At 50.6% G+C, this 11,824-nt stretch overlaps 1 pseudogene; it reads left to right on the plus strand.

Moving 5' to 3' along the window:
* LOC141171753 (NXPE family member 2-like) overlaps nucleotides 1-11,327 on the plus strand; it is a 126,594-nt pseudogene extending 115,267 nt beyond the window's left edge.
* Nucleotides 11,328-11,824: the final 497 nt, after the last annotated feature.

Raw genomic sequence — 11,824 nt, forward strand, 5'->3', positions numbered from 1 at the left:
CCCAATGCTACTCACTCCTGTAGCCTTCGGTCTCGCTCGAGGCCCTCACTAGGCTATACACACTAGCGGCAGCTTGCCGCGCTTCACCGCTCTTACGGCGTCAGCACGCCCTAGGCTCACTAACCTGAGCTTTTTGAGTCTAGCTTGCAGGAGCCTCGTGCTCCACTGCAGAACTCTTAGCTGTGTTCTCTAGACTATCTAACTCCTAGCTCCACCTTCCCTATTTATATCCCTAACGGGCTCCCTCTGGTGGTCTGAGGTGGAAGGTGGAGGTGTGTATGTGCTATGAGGGCCTCTTGTGGAGGAATCCGTCCATGCACCTCTCTAGGATCTGTGGCACTCATGCGCAGCAGGGGCGCCACATAAGAGAATGCGTAAGTTACCAAGGTCAGTAATGTCACCGGGCATATCTTCCAAAATCCCAATTACAGCTCCTTAAATTATTTTATTTGCTATCAGCAGCATCTAGCTATAGCAGCAATCACTACATTTAGATATGAGTAAAACCCAGTGTACCATGCAATAATAATCAATAAGTTCCCGATATAACCTTCAGTGTATTATTTGTTGGGAATTTATTTATATACTTACTATGAAATGAACAAATTATTCCCAATAATGACAGTATACAGTATATTACCTATTAGGGGTGCAGATTGTTTTTAATTCTTATCTTAAACAAATGATAAACATGGCAGTTCTATATAGTTTTTCTATTTATGATTTAATTAAAATTTTTGTTTTATAATTTTTTTCAGGGGTAGGTTATAATTGGATTTATTGACCTTCAAGATTAAATTATTTCTGGCACTCAGATACGGTACTGAATAACTCGAGAGGCTGGATATCGATATCATGTCTAACAATCCTGTGATTTTCGTAACTCCATGACTTTTCCTTCTCGGTGTTGCAATTTCAACGTTGAGTGTATAAAACTTTACTTCAGAAATATAATTTATTCTGACGAGCAAAAGGGTAACAATGTTTTGGACTTTTGACTTTCAGGCTCCATATCTCATTGTCCACTACTGCTTTGAATGTGAAACTACTATCATTTTATAGACAATCATCTTGGCTATCTCATAAATAAATTTGTCTTGCCACTATTTAGCATATGATTAGTTATGCAGATTCTTGTCATGTCGCTGGACTGTTATTGTCTTGCTCCTGGTGGTGGAAAAATGTTTTTCATCCTGTATACTACAAATTACAACCTGTTATCACATTCCCTAATAGCTCCGTGTGTCATTAGGTTGATTGCCAAGCCAAAGGTCACACGTTCGAATTGAGGAGCAGCCATGAAGAAGATTTTCCAAGAAAAGAGAAACAGCATCAAACAGCTTATCGATAGCGGACTCTCGGCCAAGAAAATTGCCAAACTGCATTATGTGAGTGCCATGATAGTTGGAAGAATACAAAATGAAGTCTGTCCATCCATTAAAAGCCAAGAGGTCAACAAGTCGGCTCATCACAAGGTCTATCAGTCATGGGCGTACCCACCGTGGGGCAGGGGGGGGCAGCTGCCCCCCCCCTAGAAGCAGGCACCCAAGCCGCACACCAGGACCGGTGTCAGCACCTGGCGCACCCGGGCAAATACCGGGGCCCTGAGCAGGCGGGGGGGGGCCCTCACCGTCAGCGCCCGCTCCCCACCGCTTGCTCAGGGCCCCGGCACAATACTTACCCCTCCCTGTGCCTCCGCAGCAGCGCCTGCATCCTCCGCGGCTGCTGCACTGTGACGTCTCAGGTCAGAGGGTGCGGTGACGTCTTTACACCGCGCTCTCTCCTGAGCAGTCAAAGCGCAGAGTGGGATGAGGCCGGCAATGCTGGAGTCCAAAGCAGCGGCAGCAGGTGAGATGTGAGGTGAGTATTTGATTTTTTTTTTTATTATTATTATATGGAGGCCTGTGGCAATATAAGGGAAGGGGTTGAGGTGGGGGGTGTGACATCCTGCATGGGGCATTTTGAGGGGGGGTGACATCCTGCATGGGGCATTATAAGGGGGGGGTGACGTCCTGCATGGGGCATTATAAGGGGGGGGTGACATCCTGCATGGGGCATTATAAGGGGGGGTTACATCCTGCATGGGGCATTATAAGGGAGGGGGAGGTGTGTGACATCCTGCATGGGGCACTCTAAGGGAGGGGGGGTGTGTTACATCCAGCATGGGGCATTATAAGGGAGGGGGGGTGTGACATCCTGCATGGGGCATTATAAGGAAGGGGGGGTGTCATCCTGCATGGGGCATTATGAGGTGGGGTGACATCCTACATGGGGCATTATATGGGGGGGAACAGCCTGCATGGGGCATTTTGTGGGGGGAACAGCCTGCGTGGGGCATTATGTGGGGGGGAACAGCCTGCGTGGGGCATTATGTGGGGGGGGGACAGCCTGCATGAGGCATTATGTGTAGGAAACAGCCTGCATGGAGCGTTATATGGGGGCCAGTATTCTGTATGGAGCATTTTATGGGGGCCAGTATTCTGTATGGAGCATTTTATGGGGGCCAGTATTCTGTATGGAGCATTATATGGGGGCCAGTATCCTGTATGGAGCGTTATATGGGGCCAGTATTCTGTATGGAGCATTATATGGGGGCCAGTATCCTGTATGGAGCGTTATATGGGAGCCAGTATTCTGTATGGAGCGTTAAATGGGGGCCAGTATTCTGTATGGAGTTTTATATGGGGGCCAGTATTCTGTATGGAGCATTATATGGGGGCCAGTATCCTGTATGGAGCGTTATATGGGAGCCAGTATTCTGTATGGAGCGTTATATGGGGGCCAGTATTCTGTATGGAGCATTATATGGGGGCCAGTATCCTGCCTGGAGCGTTATATGGGGGCCAGTATTCTGTATGGAGCGTTATATGGGGGCCAGTATCCTGTATGGAGCACTATATGGGAGCCAGTATTCTGTATGGAGCGTTATATGGGGGCCAGTATTCTGTATGGAGCGTTATATTGGGGCCAGTTTCCTGTATGGGGCATTTTATGGCGGCCAGTATACTGTGTGGAGCGATTCGCCGGTTTCTGAGCTATTGTGGAATTTACAATAGTTATCACTCATGTAATGTAAGAAGTGAAATCTTTGCATTGAACTATATATATATATTTCTCTTCGGTATCTATGTCCATGGCCCCCCATCCCCCCCCCCTAGTTTTGATCCTGGGTACGCCCATGCTATCAGTTCTCATGCAAGAAACACGGCAGTGGAGGTGGCTCGTATGCTTCTTAATAGTGAGATGTCCATGCAAGCGCTGTGCAACGCACATTACACAAGTCTGGAATGGTGGCCCGATAAAAGGTGAAGCCTTGACTTCAATATTGTCATAAGAAGCGTCAGCTCGAGTTTACAAAAAAGTACAAAAAGTGGACAGTAGGAGATTGGAAACAGGTGATTTAGAGCAATAAGACAAAAGTTAATAGACTAAGCTCTGATGGGTAAAAATGGGCCTGGAAGAAACAAGGGAAAAAGTGACTAATGAATTGAGAAATTGAAGGAACTGTCAAATTTGGCAGAGGAAGCCTGATGATATCCAAAGGTGTTGGATACTTGACCAAGATCGATGGTGGTCTCAATGCTATATGTGAGTATCCTACAAGAAGTTTTACTTCATACACTTGAGTACTATGCGTATGAAAAGGACGACATAGTGTTCCAGCAAGACAACGACCTGAAGCATACTTCAAGATTGGCAAACAAATTGTGTCAATGACAATGAGTAGAAGTCCTGGATTTGCCTCCACAGACCTCAACCCAATCAAACACTTGTGGGTAGAGTTGAAGAAAAACCTGTGTACATACCAAAGTGAGTCGACCACTATGCACCAACTTTGGGGGATCAGATTTAGACTTGCTTCAATCTGATTGAGAGCATGCCAAGAAGAATTCACGGAGTATTGAAAGCCAAAGGTGGATTTACAAAATACTAACAAAATAATAAAAATTAAAATTTAGATTTTTAGGAGCAAAACAGTAACAAAGCAGTGACATGACAAGAATCTGCATAACTAATCATATGCTAAATAGTTTCAAGTCAAATTTATATATAAGATAACCAAGATGGTTAACTATAAAATGATGGTAGTCTCATGTTCTAAGCAGCAGTGGATGGTGAGATATGGAGCCTGAAAGTCAAAAGATCAAAACATTGTTACCCTTTTGATCATCAGTGTAAGTACAATAGGTCACTAAGAGATCACTATAATATATACTGTATATATTGTATTTAAATATGTTTAACTTGGAAGTAGATAGAGTGTCACTTTATCTATCTACAGCACTCCAATATTTGAATCTTTATGAAGATAATTGGTCACGTCAACTCTTAAACCTGGACCTTCAGCTGAATATGAAAATTTATTGGAAGAGGCACACCTTCCCTTTTATTTCCAGTTCATATGCATCATGGAAGGAGGAACGTACCATTGCTCGCGAAATTGATTTAATAAAAGGTGATTAACGAACTGTGATCATACTGAATATTGAAGTGCATTTCAGATCCTACCCCATTTATTACTTCATTAAGAGACTGTATAATATACGCCGTGCTATAGATCGTTTGTTCCGCCGAAACCCAGAAAGTAAAGTCGGAATTAAGACTGAGAATACAAGTGACATGAAGAAGGATTTTGAATGTCTGAGTGATTTTCATGCTTCTATACATTATTCTATCATGGAAATTTTCTTTAAGGACCTCAATGTTGGCTTTGTTAATGGCTAGGATATGACCAATTGTAGCGCCGGCGTCCCTGCCCTCTGCTAGGCAGGGACGCTGTTCCCCTCACCTCTCTGCTCCGTGCCCGGCGTCCTCCTCCCGCTCTGCTGGCAGCGCGCGCTCCTTCCCGGCCACTGTGCTTAGGGCGCGCGCGCGCGCTCTCCCTCCCTCTTAAAGGGGCCGCGCGCGCCGTCCTAAGGAGTCCCCGGCCAATGGCCGGAGGACTTCACCATATATAAGGCACCTCCTCCAAAATGGAGGTGCCCGAGCAATGTTGTTGCACTGTTCACTACTCTGCTTCAGCCCTCAGGTCCCGTTGCCAGTTACCTGCCAGATACCTGCCAGATTCCTGCCAGCTTGCTGTCTTATTCCTGCCTGATATTCTGCTACCTGCCTGCTAGCCTGAGGTCCGACGGTCTGCCTTACAACTCCTGTCAGTCTGTCTAAGGACCAGCTTGCTCGCTCACCTGGGAGCGCACATCAGCTACCTGCCTGCTTGCCTGAGGTCCGACGGTCTGCCTTCCAACTCCTGTCAGTCTGTCTATGGACCAGCTTGCCCGCTCACCTGGGAGCGCACATCTGCTACCTGCCTGCTAGCCTACCTGGAGGCTCCGCCGTCACGTGCTGTGACCACCTGCCTGTCCAGTGACTCCTGCCCGCTCACCTGGGAGCGCTCATCTGCTGCCTGTCTCCTAGCCTACCTGGAGGCTCTGCCGTCACGTGCTGTGACCACCCGCCTGTCCAGAGACTTCTGCCCGCTCACCTGGGAGCGCTCATCTGCCGCCTGTCTGTTGGTCTTCCTGGAGGCTCCGCCGTCACATGCCGTGACCACCCGTTTATCCAGAGACTCTCGCCTGCTCACCTGGAAGCTCACGTCTACCATCAGCCGCCACAGGTCGTACCAACCCTTTACCCAGAGACTGCCCCGGTCACTTGCCGTGACCATCTGCCCGTTCATCCAGAGACTGCCCCGGTCACTTGCCGTGACCATCTGCCCGTTCATCCAGAGACTGTCCCGGTCACCTGCTGTGACTGCCTGCCTGGTCGCCACCCGCTCCCTTACAAGGACCGCCCCCTTGTATAGTAGCTCAGAGGTTCCGCCTCCCAGACCCGTTACAGTTTGCTCGGGCCATGGAACCCGGTGGCACCCAAGCTCCCTCGCTCTCGGACCTGTGTCATGAACTGTCCCGTCAGAGGTCCCAACAGGAGTCCATCCTGGGTCACCTGCGGAATGTCAATTCTCGCCTGGACACTCTGACTGCTCCGCCAGCAACCTCCGCCAGTGCCATGACTCGCAATCCGGCAGCTCCGCTGCCCACTAATACCATGGTATCCTACCCTGGACCCCGGCTTTCTGCACCTCCTCGCTTCGGAGGCGACTCCGCCCAGGCTCGGGGCTTCATAAATCAGTGCACCCTGCACTTTGAACTATTGTCCCACCAGTTTAACTCCGACCGGGCCAAAATTGCCTTCATCATGTCCCATCTCACCGGGGAGGCCCTGGCCTGGCTAAATCCTCTATGGGAGAGAGGAGACCCCCTGGTGTCCGACTTGCCTGCCTTTCTCATGGCTTTCCGGAAAGTCTTCGACGAACCCGGACGGAAGACCTCATCCGCATCATCACTGCTACGCCTCCGTCAGGGAAGTCTCACCGTGGGCCAATATGCCATACGGTTCCGTACCCTTGCCTCGGAGCTGGCCTGGGATAACGACGTTCTGGTATCCGTCTTCTGGGAGGGTCTGTCCGGCCGTATTAAAGATGAACTTGCCGGTCGGGACATTCCTACCACTCTCGATGACCTAATAACTCTTGCCACCCGGATTGACCTACGGTTCCAGGAGCGTGCCAAAGAGGTCACCCGTGAGAGGAGGTTTCCACGTCTAGCTCCTACTCTTCAGAAACCCGTCACTCCCTCCGTCTCTCCCCAGGTACACTCTCCTGAGCCTATGCAGGTCGACTAGACCAAGATGGTCAAAACCCGTCAGGACTTACGCCGTGCCGAGGGGAGCTGCTTCTTCTGTGGCAGTAAGGAGCACCGGATCCGTGCCTGCCCGGAGAGGTCGGGAAACGCCTGTGTCTAGGTTCGCTCAGAGAGGTCGACCTAGACATGAATAAATCCTCTCCATCTCTGCTGCTGTCAGTCTCAATCGTCTGCGGGGAGAACCGTTGTTTCGAACTAGCCCAACTTGACTCTGGAGCAGCCGGGAATCTTATTTCACAGTCCCTGGTAGAGAAATACCGCATCCCCACCAAACCTCTGGCTGTACCCTTGTCTGTTGCTGCCGTGGATGGGGGTCTCTTACCACGCCCCATCCAACTCATCACCGAATCCATTACTCTGCAGGTGGGAATGCTGCATTCTGAGAGTATCTCCTTTCATGTTCTGCCTGGACTCTCTCACGCCCTCTTGCTAGGTCTACCTTGGCTCCAGAGACATGCACCCGTGCTTGACTGGCAGACCGGAGAGGTCCTTCGCTGGGGACAGGACTGCCATAAGACCTGTCTGGTTCCCGTCCATCCCATCCGTCCTTCTCCTACCCCAGCTAATCTACCTGGACTTCCGATTCCTTATTGGTCTTATGCTGATGTCTTTAATAAAAAGGAGGCAGAGACACTACCCCCTCATAGACCATATGACTGCCCTATCGACCTGTTACCTGGTAATACTCCTCCCCGTGGGCGTATTTATCCATTATCCGCTGCTGAGACCCGGTCGATGTCCGAAAATATTGAGGAGAATCTGGCCAGGGGATTCATCCGGAAATCTACCTCCCCGGCGGGAGCAGGCTTCTTTATCGTCAAAAAGAAGGACGGCTCTCTCCGTCCCTGTATAGACTATAGAGGCCTTAACCAGATCACGGTGAAGAATAAGTACCCCCTTCCGCTCATTCCGGAGTTATTTGATCGTCTGAGGGGGGCTAGAATCTTCACCAAACTGGACCTCCGTGGGGCGTACAACCTGGTTCGTATCCGTCAGGGGGATGAATGGAAGACGGCATTCAACACCCGGGACGGCCACTATGAATATCTGGTAATGCCCTTTGGTCTCTGTAACGCTCCTGCTGTCTTTCAAGAGTTGGTCAATGACATCTTCCGGGACCTTCTCTACTCCTGCGTAGTGGTGTACCTGGACGACATCTTGGTCTTCTCTCCGGATCTCCAGACTCACCGGAGGGACGTTCGTCAGGTCCTGCTCAGGCTCAGGCAGAATCACCTCTTCGCTAAATACGAGAAGTGCCTCTTTGAGCAGACCTCGCTTCCGTTTTTGGGCTACATTATTTCTCAGACCGGCCTACGAATGGATCCAGAGAAACTGTCTGCCATCGAGAAATGGCCTCGACCGGAGGGGTTGAAGGCCATTCAGCGGTTCCTGGGCTTCGCCAACTACTACCGCCTCTTCATACCACACTTCTCTTCCCGGACTGCCCCAATTTCCGCGCTCACCCGTAAGGGTACTAATCCCAAAGAGTGGCCGCCCGAAGCAGAGGAGGCCTTTCTTTCCTTAAAACAGGCCTTCTCTTCCGCCCCGGTGCTGCATCGCCCGGACGGCAACAAGCAGTTCTTCCTGGAAGTTGACGCCTCCTCCTCTGGAGCCGGAGCGGTACTTACTCAAAAATTATCTTCCGGGAGGATGGTAACTTGTGGCTTCTTCTCTAAACTCTTCTCCTCCTCAGAGCGCAATTATTCCATAGGAGACCGAGAGTTATTGGCCATCAAACTGGCATTGGAGGAGTGGCGTTACCTGCTCGAGGGGGCTCTTCACCCGGTAATAATTTACACTGACCACAAGAACTTGGCTTACCTCCAGCATGCCCAGAGACTTAACCTGCGCCAAGCCCGGTGGTCCTTGTTTTTTGCTCGCTTTGATTTTGTTCTTCATTTTCGCCCGGCTGACAAAAACGTCAAGGCGGACGCCTTGTCTCGATCCTTTCTGGTGTCTGATCTCGAGGAAGATCCGAAACACATCATCGATCCCGCCAGAGTAATGCAGGTGGGTCCCGTGAGTCTAAATCGTCTCCCTCCCGGAAAGACGTTCGTATCAGTACCTGATCGGGAGAAGATCCTTCACTGGGGTCACTCGTCTAAACTGGCTGGCCATGCCGGTCAGAAAAAGACCCTCCAGCTTATTACCCGGCACTACTGGTGGCCTACCCTGCACAAGGACGTAATAGACTTTGTTTCTGCCTGTGTGTCCTGCGCCCGCAACAAGGTTCCGAGACATCTGCCAGCCGGTCGCCTCCTTCCGCTTTCTGTACCTGCTGCCCCCTGGCAGCATATAGCAATGGACTTTATAACTGACCTCCCAGTCTCTGCCGGTTGTACGGTCATTTGGGTGGTCGCTGACCGCTTCTCCAAGATGGCTCATTTCGTTCCCCTGCCAGGCCTCCCGTCTGTACCCGAGCTAGCTAAAGACTTTATTCGTCACATCTTTCGTCTTCATGGCCTGCCCCTCCACATCGTGTCGGATCGTGGGGTACAGTTCACCTCACGCTTCTGGAGAGCCACTTGTAAACTGCTAGACGTCACCCTGGACTTCTCTTCCGCTTACCACCCTCAGTCCAATGGTCAAGTGGAGCGGATCAATCAGAACCTGACCAGTTACCTCCAGCACTTCGTTAATGCTCATCATTCAGACTGGGTGGATCTCCTACCATGGGCCGAGTTCTCTTATAACAATCACAAGAGCGAATCCTCCTCCAAATCCCCGTTTTTTGTAGTCTTCGGTCAGCATCCTCGGATTCCTTTTCCTGTCTCCACCTCTGTGGACAACCCGGCTGCGGAATCTCTCGTTAGCAAATTTTCGTCCATTTGGGAGAGTACCCGATCCGCACTCCTTCAGTCGTCCGAACGGATGAAAAGACACGCTGACAAAAAACGCCTGGATCCTCCACAATTTCGTCCTGGAGATAAAGTCTGGCTCTTATCTAAATATGTCCGACTCAAGATACCTTCTTACAAGTTAGGGCCTCGGTTCATCGGTCCTCTGGAGGTCATCAGTCAGATCAACCCGGTGGCCTATAAATTGAAACTCCCCGCCAACTTACGGATCCCTAACTCCTTCCATGTATCTCTCCTCAAACCTGTGGTACTTAACTCTTTTTCCAAGTCTACAGGTACGCCTCCTGCTCCGGTTTCTGCTGAGGACGAGTTTGAGGTAGAGAACATTCTTGCCACCAAAAGGGTAAGAGGAAAGACCTTTTTTCTAGTAGATTGGAAGGGGTTTGGTCCTGAGGAGAGAACGTGGGAGCCCCGGGAGAACATCCATGCCCCTCTTATCCTTGCTAAATTTCTGTCTAGCCTAAAAAAGGGGGGGCCTAAAGGGGGGGGTACTGTAGCGCCGGCATCCCTGCCCTCTGCTAGGCAGGGACGCTGTTCCCCTCACCTCTCTGCTCCGTGCCCGGCGTCCTCCTCCCGCTCTGCTGGCAGCGCGCGCTCCTTCCCGGCCACTGTGCTTAGGGCGCGCGCGCGCGCTCTCCCTCCCTCTTAAAGGGGCCGCGCGCGCCGTCCTAAGGAGTCCCCGGCCAATGGCCGGAGGACTTCACCATATATAAGGCACCTCCTCCAAAATGGAGGTGCCCGAGCAATGTTGTTGCACTGTTCACTACTCTGCTTCAGCCCTCAGGTCCCGTTGCCAGTTACCTGCCAGATACCTGCCAGATTCCTGCCAGCTTGCTGTCTTATTCCTGCCTGATATTCTGCTACCTGCCTGCTAGCCTGAGGTCCGACGGTCTGCCTTACAACTCCTGTCAGTCTGTCTAAGGACCAGCTTGCCCGCTCACCTGGGAGCGCACATCAGCTACCTGCCTGCTTGCCTGAGGTCCGACGGTCTGCCTTCCAACTCCTGTCAGTCTGTCTATGGACCAGCTTGCCCGCTCACCTGGGAGCGCACATCTGCTACCTGCCTGCTAGCCTACCTGGAGGCTCCGCCGTCACGTGCTGTGACCACCTGCCTGTCCAGTGACTCCTGCCCGCTCACCTGGGAGCGCTCATCTGCTGCCTGTCTCCTAGCCTACCTGGAGGCTCTGCCGTCACGTGCTGTGACCACCCGCCTGTCCAGAGACTTCTGCCCGCTCACCTGGGAGCGCTCATCTGCCGCCTGTCTGTTGGTCTTCCTGGAGGCTCCGCCGTCACATGCCGTGACCACCCGTTTATCCAGAGACTCTCGCCTGCTCACCTGGGAGCTCACGTCTACCATCAGCCGCCACAGGTCGTACCAACCCTTTACCCAGAGACTGCCCCGGTCACTTGCCGTGACCATCTGCCCGTTCATCCAGAGACTGCCCCGGTCACTTGCCGTGACCATCTGCCCGTTCATCCAGAGACTGCCCCGGTCACTTGCCGTGACCATCTGCCCGTTCATCCAGAGACTGCCTCGGTCACTTGCCGTGACCATCTGCCCGTTCATCCAGAGACTGTCCCGGTCACCTGCTGTGACTGCCTGCCTGGTCGCCACCCGCTCCCTTACAAGGACCGCCCCCTTGTATAGTAGCTCAGAGGTTCCGCCTCCCAGACCCGTTACACCAATGCTTTTGATACAAATGATGTTCATCCTCCAGAAAAGGTTATTGGATATGAAGTTAAAATGCTAATGACATATATCTGTTAAAATTGTGCAAGAACTACCGTATGTAGTAATATAATGTAGTAATGGTGCTAAGGGAGGCATGTACATATCATTCTTCTCGTTTTTATTAGAAAATACGTATCCTTATATCATGTCCTTGTCATAGTGATCTAGGATCATGACGGTTACAAATCTAATTTTACGGTGCTATAACTTGGTTATAACAGTGCTTTGTTTTTGTAGGACAAAGTTGTACTTTGGTGCCATTTTATGACATACAGTACAGACCAAAAGTTTGGACACACCTTCTCATTTAAAGATTTTTCTGTATTTTCATGACTATGAAAATTGTACATTCACACTGAAGGCATCAAAACTATGAATTAACACACATGGTATTATGTACTTAACAAAAAAGTGTGAAACAACTTAAAATTTGTCTGATATTCTAGGTTCTTCAAAGTAGCCACTTTTTGCTTTGATGACTGCTTTGCACACTCTTGGCATTCTCTTGATGAGCTTCAAGAGGTAGTCACCGG

This window comes from Phyllobates terribilis, unplaced genomic scaffold, assembly GCF_046119375.1.
Source record: "Phyllobates terribilis strain yellow unplaced genomic scaffold, ASM4611937v1 Scaffold_12__6_contigs__length_324123572, whole genome shotgun sequence".
Lineage (NCBI taxonomy): Eukaryota > Metazoa > Chordata > Amphibia > Anura > Dendrobatidae > Phyllobates > Phyllobates terribilis.